The sequence below is a fragment of the Eleutherodactylus coqui genome, chromosome 6 (assembly GCF_035609145.1).
Source record: "Eleutherodactylus coqui strain aEleCoq1 chromosome 6, aEleCoq1.hap1, whole genome shotgun sequence".
NCBI lineage: Eukaryota > Metazoa > Chordata > Amphibia > Anura > Eleutherodactylidae > Eleutherodactylus > Eleutherodactylus coqui.
The window spans coordinates 40,047,799-40,062,290 of NC_089842.1; the positions used below are offsets into that span (position 1 = coordinate 40,047,799).

At 42.9% G+C, this 14,492-nt stretch overlaps 2 protein-coding genes across 9 annotated transcripts in view; one reads left to right on the forward strand and one right to left on the reverse strand.

The window, feature by feature from the left end:
* Positions 1-14,492, forward strand: part of LOC136632055 (pyruvate carboxylase, mitochondrial-like) — a 217,674-nt gene that overhangs the window by 196,042 nt on the left and 7,140 nt on the right. The gene's annotated exons all lie outside the window — the stretch shown is intronic.
* The window catches only part of PKNOX2 (PBX/knotted 1 homeobox 2), a 395,914-nt gene that overhangs the window by 81,822 nt on the left and 299,600 nt on the right, over positions 1-14,492 (reverse strand). The window lies entirely within an intron of this gene.

The following is a 14,492-nucleotide window of genomic DNA, read 5'->3' on the forward strand; positions in this document are numbered from 1 at the left end:
AATGGGCCTTTAATGCTTTCTTTTTGTTATTTATCACTCCTTTACATCTTTATTGAAGATTGCACAATTCCCACTACGTCATAGTTTTCCTCAGTCATAATTGCTTCCAGTTCGTCAACCTTATTAGTCAAACTTCTAGCATTAGTCACCTTATAGTTTAAAAAGTTTGGGTTGTTTACTTTTTATTTTAAGTATATCCCTCATTTGATCACCCAGCACTCCCATGCTACAATCCACCCAACATCTAACCCAGTGAGTGCCTGCAGTGAGCAGTAAACTCCTTTCTATGTTGTTAATGGATCTCAGTGCTTTAAGCTGCTCATTTACATCCAGGATCTGGGTCTCCAAATTTGCGAGATGCTCACATCTTGTACAGCAGTATACACCCTTGAACGGCTGTTCAAGGACTCCATACATGGCACAAGACGGTGTTGTCAATCATGGAAAACATTCTTAATGGGGGTGGTACAGCTAAAAATCAAGTAAATTATACAAGTAAGAAACAACAGTAAATAGATATAAGAGAGTCCATTCTAAGGCCTCATGTCCACGGGGAAAATCAGGCCCGCCGCGGCTTCTTCATGGAGAATCCGTAGTGGGTCCCTCCTGCCCCGCGGACATGAGCGCTTAAAATAAGAAGAAACTCACCTCTCCGGACGCTGCGGTTCTTCCTTCCTTCCCGGCCGGATCTTCTTTCTTCGGCCCGACGGATGTGTCCTCGGCACGCCGGCAGCATCCGGAGAGGTGAGTTTTAATTCTGGTACGGGTGTTCAACAGGTGCAATTTATCAGACCTTAATTAGGCAGCCCCACCCTCAATGAATCACATATACAGGGCACTGGAGATTGAACACGGTACCAAACTGCAGTATGTGTGTTAACAATGTAATCTCCCAATATACCCCCGCAACACAACATACTAACCTCTCGGAAAGACAAATATAGCTACAATGTATGGGCTATAAGACCGCTGTGACTTGATTTAAAAAAAATTAATAAATACAAATTAAAATAAGCAAAGATTGCACACGATTTTAAGTCACACTTAAAACAACCACACTTGACATCAAGCACGTGTCGCCCCACTCCCACAGTCGCTCTGTTGTTTGCTTTAGCTATCAGCAGCAGTAATTTATGCCATTAATCCTCTGATTGGAAAATGTTTATAAAGCTATTTTATCATTTTCATTTTCTGTGGTCAGATGAAGGGTATTTCAGTGCTGTTGAAGGGGCTATCCTAAAATCTAAAGTTATCCTCTATCCAGAGGATGGGGGATAACTTTATGATAGCTGGGGGTCTCACTGCTGAGACCTCCAATGATTCTGAGAACAGCGGTCCCATGCCCCCTTCTACAAGTCATTTTAGTGGCCGCTTCTGCTACCTGCAGAGATGTCAGACTGAATGAAGCGGCAGCAGCTCTTTGCTATCAATGGGGCTGATGGAAATTGCTGTGTGCTTGTAATCGGCTATCTCTGTTAGTCCCATTGAAAGTGAATGCAGCGTCACCACGCATGGATGACCTCCACTGCATTTACTCTCCTCCTCACTGTGTGTGTGAGGGGGGGGGGGGGGGGGAGGGGGCACATGACCCCTGTTCTCCTGTGGTTATTGGATAACTTTAGATTTTGGGATAACGTCTTTAAGATTTTATTAACCTGAGGTTGGAATAAAATGTGCAAATTGAAGGGGAGGAAAGAGGATCTATTTCCTTTCTGTTGCGTCCACTTCTAGCTTTGGCTCAAAAACCTGCATAAAAAACTACATCGAAGCTGGTTAACAAAAACTGCATAAAGACCCAAGTGATTTGGAGGTTGATAATGGGAATCATATGTATGGCAGTGGACTGATGGAAATTTGCTCCTGCAGTAAAAGCACTTTTGGATGACTTCTTATAGCATATACTTCACTATGTTCTAAGGAAGATATATATGGAACGGTGCAAGGTTGTGACATTTCCCATGACATTAAGTGACTGTCCATGAGGAAAATTGCATTGTGACAAAAGGGCTTTTTATTTTCTTTCCATTTGTCCTTTTTCCAGTAAATTCTCCCAAAAGCAAAAAAAAAATAAATACTGCAATGCTCCTTGCTTGAAGAATAGGCATTCTTTGTGGCCAGCTTTGTGCGCCATCTATAGGTTTGTTCAATGCAGGTTTTAAAGTACTTAGGAAGTCACTGACTTTTCAAACAACTTGTGGTTATGTGATCGCCAGTGTGATAGCTAGTGAAAGTGAAAATTACTTTATTTACCTCTTTCACACGAGCGCATAAACGGTGCATTTTTACGGGCGACCGATATACGCGACCATTGGTGGCATTGGTTTACATACAATGCGTCGTTCACACGACGAATATAAGGCGCGTAAAAACAGCGAACAGTGAAAAATGGAACATATGCGACTGAAATACGCACAGACGCATATACATTGGGGAAAAAGATAGTTCTGGAACTATGTCTTGGCCTATATATGCCGGCGGGTCCCATAGACTCCTATTGGAGCAGGGGAAAAGAGGGAGGGGGAGGATGAGGAAAGCTTACAGGTGCCTCTATGAAGTCATTCAGAGGAATAAAGCCGAGCGAGGGTTTTCCGGGGTGCAACGTATTTTTTCGCTAAAAACCACACTTAACGGTCCAGAAAATAATAATTTCCCTGGCGGAAAAACGTCTTTTCACGTGCTTTTACGGCGCCGGCGAGAAAACGTAAAATCGCATACGCTCGTTTGAAAGAACCCTAAATTTCTGTGCTGAAACATCACACTAAAGTACTGTCCGCTAGGGACCTCACTTCCTCCAAATTTGCTGCATGCTGCTGTTGTCAAGTGATGCCACTCTCTAGTAACAGAGAAAAGAAGTCAGATACCAGGAAGTGAAAGTAGGTGAATGTAAATTGTGAGCCCCAATAGGAACAGAACCCAATATCAAGTAAAGTCAGTGCTACAGAATATGCATGCACTAGATAAATGAGTGAAAAGAAAACAATAGAATAAATGACTCATGTTGCCCGCATGAGTCTATGGAAAGCAGAGGAGATGGGGGAGGAGGAGGGGGAGACATGCACAAAGATTTGCTGGAAGCTAACTAACTAATGAGTACTTTACAACTACTGAAAATCACATCTACACTGCTCAGTACTACTCTAGTGTCCTAGATGCTGATGTTATTTTTGTGTGTGCGCTACAGACAGTTAGGGAGCAGAATCTACAAATTTCACTGTGTAAAGAATCCAGCAGAACAGCAGAATCCTCCCTCTAGCTCAGAGAGAATTGCAGATAATGCAAGAAAATAGTGATAGGTGCAGGATGCACAACATATAATGACCAGAAGTAGTGTTACTTCTCCTGGACTCACACGGCAGCTAATTCTGAAAAGTCAGGTATACTTTAATTCTGCACACATGTGCTGGACAGGATGCTGCAGCTGTTGACTTGAACAGACAGATAGAGGGTATGAGCAGTATTGATTTTACTGCCTTTTACTCTGTTTCGCTTTTACAAGCTGCCATACCAAGCTAACTGCCCAATACTTGCTGCAATGTTGACTATTTAAACGCACCTTTATGTACAAAATCAGCCATGGCTCAGCTTATAGCTGCAGACTAGAACCATCAAAATTTACCCCCCATCTCTTATAAGAAGTGGCGCTTGCAATTTTCTATTGAGATAGGAACAATAATTCCCAAAATAATAATTATCCAGAAATGCAAAAGAAATAATTTGCATTCCTACTAAGAAAGTCTGTGGCCGGTGGCAGACATTTTCAGGTTTATTGCTTTAAAGTCAGCAGTATTACGGATTAGTAAAGTATTAGTTCATGATTTTTTTAAATGAAACTAGAAAATAACCCGATTTATAATACACTTTTATCTTGGGAGCTTCTTTGCCTCCTTCATCCCTACAAAATAAATTGGCTTGTTGCTGTACCATAGTCGGGCTCACCGCACTAACCTGGTTAGTGGGTCCGGACGACACGTGCAAAATACTCTGCGGCAGCACACTGATATACTGCAACGCTCACAGGACACAACGCTGCAGCTTAACCCTCTTGCAAGTGGAATGTGCCAAGTTCATTGCTATTTGGAGGGGAAAGATACCCCAGGGGTTATTCGGACGAGCATGCCTTATTTTGGAGTGTGAAAACTGGACCGATTTAAGGGCTCTTCCCCACTGGTGATAGACTTACCTGCGATGCGAGAGTGAGTAAAAATGCATGATTATGAAACCAATGTTTTGCAATGGTTTCATTCTCATTTGCGATGTCTTCACTCAAGCCTTGCAGCGCTAAGAAAAATCGGCGATATCAACCATCGGTTTCCTGCAGCGCCGGCCCCATTAAAATCAATAGGAGAAGATCGTAAAGTAGGCTAGGAATCCCCCAGAGAGAGGAGAGAGAGGTAGGTGGATGGGCAGGGGATCTCTTACACATCTCCCCATATTTGGAGAGGTAGGGGGCGGGGCTAGAGGGCTTTCCCGAGAGCAGGGGTAGGGTTTGAGAGGGAGCATCATAGTGATCTCTCTCTAGCGAAGTCAGGGGGCAGGCTAGTTGGATCACTTGGCTAGAGAGCGATCACTATGATAACCCCTCTAGCCCCACTCCTATCAAGCCCCACCCCGCTCTCGAGGAAGCTCTGGGAAAGCCCCCTATCCCTCCAAATATGGGGAGATATGTAAGAGATCCCCTGTTGCTCCGCCCCCACTCTCTCTGGGGAATGCCTATCCTGCTTCGCATTCTTCTCCCATTTCAATGAAGACAATGGGCGATATTGCAGATTTTCCTTAGCGCTGCAAGGTTTGAGTGAAGACACCGCAAATGAGAATGAAACCATTGAAAATCATTGGTTTCATAATCATGTGTGTTCACTCACTCTCGCATCGCAGGAAAGCATATCGTCAGTGTGCAAGATCCCTTAATGTGTGTATATGGCCATAAGCGATACGTGTGTCACCTGTTTTTGTTCTTACACAAAAAAAAGCGGAAGAGGTCAAATTTATTTTTTTTCTAGAACGGCTTAACAATGATCAGTGAAAAACTAAGCGTGTGCCCATATCCTCCATAATGACTTGTGTGGGTGACTGCCATCCAAGACGTTGGAAGTGAATAGGACATGCTGCAATTTATTTGACAGTCCCTATAATATAACATAGGTCTGTATAACCCATTGACTAGAATGGGCCAGTGTCCTGTCTGTGTACATGGACAAGTAAAATCAGACATTTAAGCACCATCTTTCATACTGGGGTGCTGCAGGCATATGATTTGGGTGTGGCTTGTTGTCACAAAAATGTAATACCGTAATAATTCTGACATACCGCTAACCTGTGCTGGACAACATTATTAATGTATCTGCCCCAGCGTCTGCTTCCTCCTGGCAACAGATTGACTATATTGTATCGCAATAACAACATCTAATCTGGAAAAAGACCATGGAAAGGGTTAACGTGCCACAGGATTGATAAGGTAAATAATTCTCTCCCTTTCTGCACTATTTCTGGGGCGAGTTTAATCCTCGTCAGCGCAGAACAAATAAAAGGGCTGAACTGGCATGACATTTTACTGCAGACGAAGGGTCGTTTGCAGCCACTAATAAAAAGGATTTGACACAGGCTAATAAAGAGGAATGCATCTCTCTAATGGCCTAATTGAGCGCATTCAGCACTGCTCTGCCTGGGAGCCAGCACGGCAAATGAAAGCCAGAGGGTCTGCTACATTTAAATGCTTCCTCAATGTATTTCCTCTCCAATTTTATTCCCAGCGAGCAAAATGAAGAAGGGTCATAAGCAATTGAAGAAGGGTCATAAGCGGCAATTGTGAGAGGGGCTCATGTATCCCCCACTCTTACCCTGAGTGTACCCCACTCCTGTGTCCCTAATTCATCGATTAATCGCTCAGGTGATTATTAATAATAATCTATTATTGTTACATTTATATATCCACATGAAATCGTGTCCCTGAACGTCCCTCGGAGATGTCTCTTTTTCTCCTAGGGTCTAATCGACGGTTGGTTCAGTATTACACGGTAGTAGGGATCTTCATGTTGGGTCCATTCGCGATGTATAAATAAATGTATATACCTGCAGAAAACATTACAGATATCTAACAAGCTGAAAGGGTTACAGCTTGCATTTTTTCAGCCATGATTTTTTAAAGTCAGAACTAGAGATGAGCGAGTATACTCGCTAAGGCACATTACTCGAGCGAGCATTGCCCTTAGCGAGTACCTGCCCACTCAGGAGCAAAGCTGCCGGCGTCAGGCGGGGAGCGGCGGGGGAGAGCAGGGAGGAACGGAGGGGAGATCTCGCTCTCCCTCTCCCCCCCCCCGCTCCCCCCTGCTGACTGCCGCAACTCACCTGTCACCCGCGCCGGTAGCCGAACCTTCTCTGCCGAGCGCTCAGATACTCGCTAAGGACAATGCTCGATCGAGCAAGTGTCCTTAGCGAGTATGCTCGCTCATCTCTAGCCAGAACCAAATGTTTTTGATCCGCATTCCACTCCGAAAGTTTGCAAAAGTATCTTATTTCTACACCCGCCTCCATATACAGTACAGCGCTGCCTGCTAAATGCATGGAGCCTTTGCTTAGCTCTGCCATTTCTCATTGATGCATATTCCTCAGCTGTAGGTGAATGGAATCTGTGAGTGCTAAAGCCCAATGTGGCCGATCTCTCCATTCAGTAAGGGTGCCTGTACACACTGCGGATGTCCGCGGTAACTACATATGGATCATTGCTAACTGCCAGGCGGCACCTGATCTCCAGGTGCCGCCTGGCAATTAGCGGTGATCAGCATGTGGTCCCAGTGAATCATCTGCAGCATGTAAGGGCGCCTTAACAGGGAAGGTCAAATTAATACAAGTCAAAGGAATCTTGTCCATTACTACAGTGAGCACATTGGGGCGGATTTACTAATACAGTCTAAGGGCTCTTTTACACAACTGTATGCGTTTTTATGGTCGCCAATACGTGTTGTAAAATCATATGAATAAGGGTGAATTCACATGAACGTATATCGGCTCGGTTTTCACGTCGAGCCGATATACGTCGTCCTCATGTGCAGGGGGGGAGGATGGAACAGCCTGGAGCAGGAACTGAGCTCCCGCCCCCTCTCTGCCTCCTCTCCGCCCCTCTGCACTATTTGCAATGGGGAGAGGCAGGACGGGGGCAGGGCTAAGTTCCACGAATTAGCCCCACCCCCGTTCCGCCTCCTCTCATTGCAAATAGTGCAGAGGGGCGGAGAGGAGGCAGAAAGGGGGCGGGAGCTCAGTTCCTGCTTCTGGCTCTTCCAGCCTCCCCCCCCCCCCCCTGCAGAGAGAGACAACATATATCGGGTCGGCGTGAAAACCGAGCTGATATATGTTCGTGTGAATGCACCCTAAAGCATAGCCGCGATCGAGTCCCAAACTTTAGCCGTGTACTTTCTGCCGTTCACATGGGGGGCTGCTGTGTATTGGCAAAAAAAAACAAACAACACAGCAGTGCGGAAATCCCTCGCTCGGCAGAAATCCTCAGAATGACTACTAATGCTTAAATACAGGCAGCTGTCTTCTTTTCCCAGCGCTGGTCGCAGGTAAACTTCCTCCCCCTCCCATTTTTTAAGCTCCCATAGGAGTCTATAGGAGCTTCCAGCGTATCTCGGCAAAAGATAAGGCAAGACCTATCTCTGGACGCAGCGTATAAAATCAGTGACCAAAAGTGGTCGCCAATCTGCTATTTTTCTTGGGGCAATTGTTTCATTTGGACAAAAGTGGTTCATCTGAACACATACATTGGAATTCAATGCTTCAGACGGTCGTGATTTTTGCCCAATTTTTTTGACGCAGCTATATAGTGACGTATATACGGTCGTCTGAATAACGCCTATTACTTAGACCGTGCAGACGTAGACTAGACAATGTTTAAATTCACCTGATTGATCACACTCTGCTGAATGATAAACCCCTGGTGTATCTTTAGACTGTCTAGTCTAATGTTATACCTCGTATTAGTTGGCGTAGTGTTCACCAAAAACTACCCCAAAATTTTGGTGCAATTTTTAATGCAATTTGATGCATTTGGGCTACATCCCCCTTTGCATTAATCCACACCCGTTAGTCAGACATGTTGAAAAAAGTGTCTGAAAGTTTCTAAAAGACATCAGAAATGTTGTGCAAAGTATGTTTGCCTGAATACTGTTGAACTGTCTACAGTAAATCTGCCCCATTATCTGAGCTCCTAGTAATGTAAATTAGTCATTTCAAAGCTTCTTTCTGAGATTTTGCACCCCCATGCACCATTACAGTTATGCCCTCGTATAAGGTTAAAGTGAATTATTGCCTTTATTGTGATTGAAGCTAAGGTTTTAGCATTTAAAGTTAAATGATAAAATCTTAGCTGATTGCTGCCACCAGCAGGGGGAGCTAATGATCTTTCTGCATACAGTTCCAACCTTAAAGTGTACCTAAGTCTTCAAAAAAATTTCAGAAGCAGCTGAGGTCTTCATTGGCCACTGCTTTGCTGCTGTTTCACCTAGTTTGAGCTCTTATCAAATCAGTTGTAGACTTTCCTATTTTTCTGCTGCCCCGCTGTTTGCAATTCATTTACAGGTGTGTGTGTCCAAAACCAGCCATTCTGCCAGTATTGTACTGCCCGGGACTTCCTCTGCCCCTTTCTTGCATGTAATAACTAGCAGTGTCCCCATGTTCTTGTTACTAGAGAAGCCGAATGCCTAACAACAGGTAATGGATTGCAAAGATGCTTGAAGGGAGAACCCTAATGGCAACCACTTCAAACGTGATTTTTAGTGATTAAACAAAAAAATTTAATACAAGATTACGAGACTGATTATAGACGAACAGAAGTTTTGTGCAAAGTTAGTGTCTCTAATATGTTATAGCGCAGAGATGACTGATGTTTTGTGGGAAACTATTCAATATACCCTAATTTTTATCCCTGCTCACTCTGAGTTTATGAGTCTAGTGGGCGGTCCTATCACTGATGGACAAGCTCTCCAGTGTAAGACCACCCACAAGACTCCTAAGGGCAGAATGAGCAAGGAGTTACAAATAATAAATCACTGAATCATTTGCCACAAACCTAAATATCCATGGGGTCAGCTCATCCTCCTCTATAACATCCAGCAGCGCAGCATTTTTTATGCGTTTGCTTTAGGTGTTTATTTAGTGGGTTCAGAACTCAGAAAACTGATATATAGTGAAAAAAGGACGTAGCACAAAATGTTGAAACATCAACATTTTAACCTCTTAGCCCCCACTAATGGGCTCTATTTTAATGCAATTGCCTTTTTATAGTGCTGCATCACAATACCATAACAGGTCTTTTATGCCAGTAGGAGGGGGGTCCCAGCTGTTATCAGACAGCTAGGCTCCAGCTGTAATGGAGGGACCGGAGAAACCTCCGATCCTAGCTGTTTAACCCTTCGCATACCACGGTCAATGCAACAGCAGCATGTAGAAGGCTGACAAAGGGAGGGTCCCTATGTCATCCATCTTACCCCGGCAATGTGATCATGGGGTCTCTATGGGTTGCCATGGCACCCAGAATCTTGAAGATGACCTCCAGTTTTGTCATTGATGGTGGCCTATAAGTCTCCGCCAGAGGCTAAAACTAGCAAATGTAGTGACATTCAAGTTCCATGCTGGAACAAATATAAAACGTTTACAAAAATTATTTTAAAAAATTACATCTAAAAAAAATGAAAATGAAAAAAATAAAAACCCCCACCTCGTCCCTAAACTGTTAACTTAACTAAAAAAAATCATCACAAATTCCATATCTCCGAATTCGTAATGACCCACATAAAAAAGTTAGTATATTATTTAACCCGCAGAGTACATCCCATGAAAGACAAATGAAAAAAGGCGAAAATAGCTAATTTTGCATATTTCGCTTTACAAAAAACAGAACAGAAAGCGCTAAAAATGTCATATGGATAACCAAATGGTAACATTAAAAAGTGTGACTCGTCTCACAAAAAAACCCTACCTTGTTACAGTTGACAGTTGGGGGTCTTTGAATGCGCCGATTAAAAAAAAAAAAGTTTTATACTTTGTAAGTATGAAAATATTTGAATAAACGTATAAGAATTTGACCTTTATGTGATCGTACTGACCTGCAGAATTAATGTCACGCATTTATACCGCGTGGTGAACACCAAAAACAAAATAAATGCCAGAATTGCAGATTTTGTTAATCTTGCCTCTTAAAAAGTATGAAATAAAATGTGATCAAAATGCTATATGTTCCAAAAAATGGGATAAATGAAGACTAATCCCACAAATGGGATAAATGAAGACTCATCCCACGAAAACTAGTCCTCATAGAGCTCCATCGGTGGAAAAATAAAAAGGGCAAGCAAATCTTTTAAAGAAAAAAGGGGTTTTAAGTCTACAAAACTCACAAAACATAAAAAAACGGTATAAACTTGACGTCACCTAAATTGTGCTGACGCAGAGAATTTATTCTGCATGCTGAACGCTGTAAAAATTACATTTGAAAAAATGTTGGAATTTCTTTTTTTCCAATCCCCCACCCCAAAATCAATAAGTCATACAGCATATTACATGTACGCCAAAATTAAGCCATTAAAAGAATACAACTTGCCCCACAAAAAACAATCTGCATATGGCTATGATGACAGAAAAAAAAGTTATGGCCCCAGGAATGCGACGGCCACCCCCCACAACCCCCCCAGAAAAATTAGTTGGTCATTAGGGCTTAAAATAGGGTCATCATTAAGGGGTAAAGGTCAGAGGCTTGTAGCGATCCCAGATGATGCCACTATACAGCCTTCCTGAGCTGGGAGTATAAACATCTGTAGAAAGATACAAGAAAGACACTTTGTATTGTTTTGTTACTTTTTTCATCCAGAAATGCTAAAATGTAGACAATCGTCTAAGTTTCAAAGCTGTGAGAAACTTCAGGTATATTAGCAGCGGCCATAGTTGGCAATGTGTTGCCGCTATGAAACGAGTAAAGCACGTGGCAGCTGTGACATAATTACACCGGCATTAATTAGGCTTTCTTCTACGAATCCCTGTAAAAGCTCACATTCCGTTTTACAAGGCGATACATTATTACTACCCAATTAGTATTAATTTTATGTACGATAGTAGTAAAAGGCTCAGATGACCTTGCAGTATATTCTGTGCTTGGAATACTCTGCAGGCTGAGGTCCAAATGACAGTGAAACGGATAGATTTGCTCATTTCACACCGGATAAAGGCTGTGAATGGAGACCCTCGGCTGGTTCGTCTCTCTGGCTCGAGGACAGTGCATTGTTCGAGGGGATGATCTTAGAACTCAGAAATGTCCTTTTATATTCTCGTTTTTGTGCCACTTGGGACACTAAGCCACTATTTCATCATCCACCCAAAAGCTCGACCAGGTATAGCCGGGTTTGCAAAGAACATTCGATTTTCGCACCTCTCGGAAGGTATGGCTGACAGCCGAGCTCCGCTGCAGTTTGCAAGGGATTTGTCGTTTGCGAATGAAGACATTTATTTTATTTACATTTATTTGCACTGTTCCAAAAAAAAAATAGTCCAAATTAGGCCACAAAATGATTTCCCTTTTATCTGTGCTAACACTATGGAGCATGAAAGCCTCGGAGACCATGTGTTAATTTGAATTGAATGGGGCCTTGTTAAATTTATTGACATGAAATGAAAAATCCCCACTGTGGTTTTGAACTGTCATGCTACCCAGAGGCAAGGAATTTTAATTAAAAAAAATCTGCAAAAGAAAAAAAAAAAAGAAGAAGAATAAAACAGCCATCCTCCCTATCTTTCTCTATCCTCCAGGAACAGCAGGCAGTGATTGAGGACTGTGCATAGAGTTTGCATTCAGTTTCCTGATTACCAGACAGGAACAGCCCAACTCTACGGACAGGTTCTAATAATGTCACTCTGCCAAAAGATTCTACAGGAGCTTGAATTTTAGAGATGCTCTTTTGTCAAAGAAGGAAGTGATCTGATTGGCTGCTGCTTCGCTCCGCTTCTCCAATGTATCAGCTTTGATAAATCCCCCGCCAGCCCAGTGTTTACAATCTACCAAACCTCCAAGTATTCCTGCGGGGACATCTGACACATCTTACTTCCCGCTACTGCTGGCAACTTTCTCTCTTCGTTTTCCCGCTGACCCATATCTTCTTGCACGGACTTGTGGCGCAGGTTTTCCGGTGCAATTAGATGTGAATGGGATTTTTCTGCCCAGATAATTGGGATTAGATGCCCGACTAGGGTGCGTTCACGTGTCGCTGAATTGATGTGGATTTTGTTGCAGATTTTAGTGCGGATCTGCAGCACATTTCACCCTTTCAATTGAATTAATATTGCAAATCTGCAAAATCAGCAGCAAATCTGCAACGGGTGAATGCGCCCCTATACAGCCGGTCGCTCCATTCTATATTTCACACCGATATTTCTCTGATTATATCCGATCTACCAATTGAATGCAGAAAGCCTGTCTGTTCGATTTCCGTCTTTTAAACGGAAATAATAGCCCAGGCTGCTGCACTATTGTCTCTGTAAAAAAAAAAAACTGAAGCCAAATGGAATGGGAACTTCCTTTTAATTTTACTTTTTTACATTATAGTCAATGGGGGACGAAACTGAACAGAGAGCTTCCATTGGATTCTGCTTTTGATGTCCCTTTAACATCCTTTTTTAAGTGAGCATGCGCAGAAGTTAAGGCTCATTTACACACAGAGATACCTTTCAAAAGATTGAAAGATCGGCAATCATTTTGCATCAAGTACTAATAGGCACTAATTGCTATTAGTACTTTATTAGCTTTATTTGCATGCAAATGAGCTTCCAGGAGCTGTTACAAAACTCAGCAGGAGTTCAGCACCATGGACAGCAGACACAGTGTGTGGTCCTGCTTATCAGCTGTTCTGCCTGCCAGCTGAGAACTGAGAACAGCTGTAACAATGTTATCAGCTGTAATCCGCTCTCCGCTGGCAGAGCACAGCGTGCGGTCCTGCTTATTAGCTGTTCTGCAGGCGGGGCTGAGAACAGCTGTAACAATGTTATCAGCTGTTATCGGATCTCCACTGGCAGAGCACAGCATGTGTTCCTGCTTATCAGCTGTTCTGCTGAATGACGGTTTGCAAGCAGAACTGAAAACCGTCGTTTGGCCGAACAGTGAAACATGGGCACATTTAGACACAACGATTATCGCTCAAAAGACGGCTTTTGAGCGAATTTTGAGCGATAATCGTTGTGTCTAAATGGGCCTTTAGACAGACAAAAGTATACAAAAGGAATCTATGAAAAACGGATGTAAATGGAAGCAAACAGCAACAAACTGGTAGAAACTTTGTTTTTTGACAGATCTGTAACAGATCTATTAAAAAACACAAAACAATGATTTGCGTTTGAATCCTGTCTTGCTATCGCTCCATTAAAAACAGGATAATTGAAAACAAATCAAAGCGCTGATGTGAACGAGCCCACAGCCATGGAGTGACAGACGGATGCAGGCTTTTGGGAGAGAGCCCTAAGTAGCAAGAGAGAAAAATTGATGCCCTAACCTAAACGGGGTTTCTAGTTTTATAAATCTTATTCCCTATGTAGTAAATTCAGTGCAATGTTTTAATTCTTTGACACATTTAATATTTATGCTTGCCGTCAGAGAAATGTTTCCATTATTAGGACACTGATTGGATGACTTCTGTGAGCTACTAGTTACATGCTCTCTCTTGTAATGATGTAAGCACCGTGTCTGCTAAACAGGAGCGGAACAGGTTTTCAACTTCTGAATATGTATTAAAAAATATATATATTTCCATTCAATGACAGGAACTAGAGATTTGTAAAATAGCGAGGGATTGCAACACAACGTATATTAGAATGTTGTTTATTTTTTCATTATGCAGTGACTAAAGTTTTTTTTTCCGGTTGCAAACTATTAATAGCTTGTCCTCAGAATAACTCATAAATGGTAGATTGCTGGGGGTCCGTTACCTGGGAGCTTCACAGATCAGCTGTTTTCCAGGCCCCATAGACTTCCACCCTACCGCCATACACTTTTATCTACTGAGCCGATTTCTGCAGGAAGCAGACAGCTCCATTCACACTCCAGTGGCCAGACTTGGTATTGCAGGCAAAGTTTCCATTCATTTCAATGCGAAATTGGCATGCAATACCAAACCTGGCCACTACAGGAATAATGGAGCTGCCTTCTTCCTGCAGAATTCAGTTCAGTACATGAATGTGAACAATTGATCGACAAGGGTCCTGGGCAACAAATCCCAGCCAGTCTATTATTGATGACCTATTCTAAGGATAGGCCATCAATAGTTTACAACTAAAAAAACCCTTTAAGCTTTATAGATCTGTCCTTAAAGGGGCCTCTTGACATCATGTTCATCAGTAGAGATGAGCGAGCATACTCGCTAAGGGCAATTGCTTGAGCGAGCATTGCCCTTAGCGAGCACCTGCCCGCTCGAGAGAAAAGGTTCGGGTACCGGCGCGGGGGAGCGGTGAGTAGCGGCAGTCAG